Here is a 296-nt window from a genome sequence, read left to right as displayed (position 1 = left end):
CTCTAAAAAATTGTAATACATATTTTTAGTATACTCGTCATTATATTTAGTTCTTGTGATCCTTTATTCTTTATCTAGATATTTGATTATTTCCTACATATTTATTTTATTTGTAAAAGTATGCAATGTTATAAGAAAATAAACTATTGTAATACAATAATTAAATTAATTTTCTTTAATTCTCTCTAAGCTCTAAAAAATTGTAATGCATATTTTTAGTATACTCATCATTATATTTAGTTCTTGTGATCCAACATATAATTATATGAAGCTCTTGATTGCACTTCATATGATTT

Source organism: Camelina sativa, chromosome 2 (genome assembly GCF_000633955.1).
Source record: "Camelina sativa cultivar DH55 chromosome 2, Cs, whole genome shotgun sequence".
Lineage (NCBI taxonomy): Eukaryota > Viridiplantae > Streptophyta > Magnoliopsida > Brassicales > Brassicaceae > Camelina > Camelina sativa.
Note: the sequence above shows the minus strand (reverse complement) of the source record.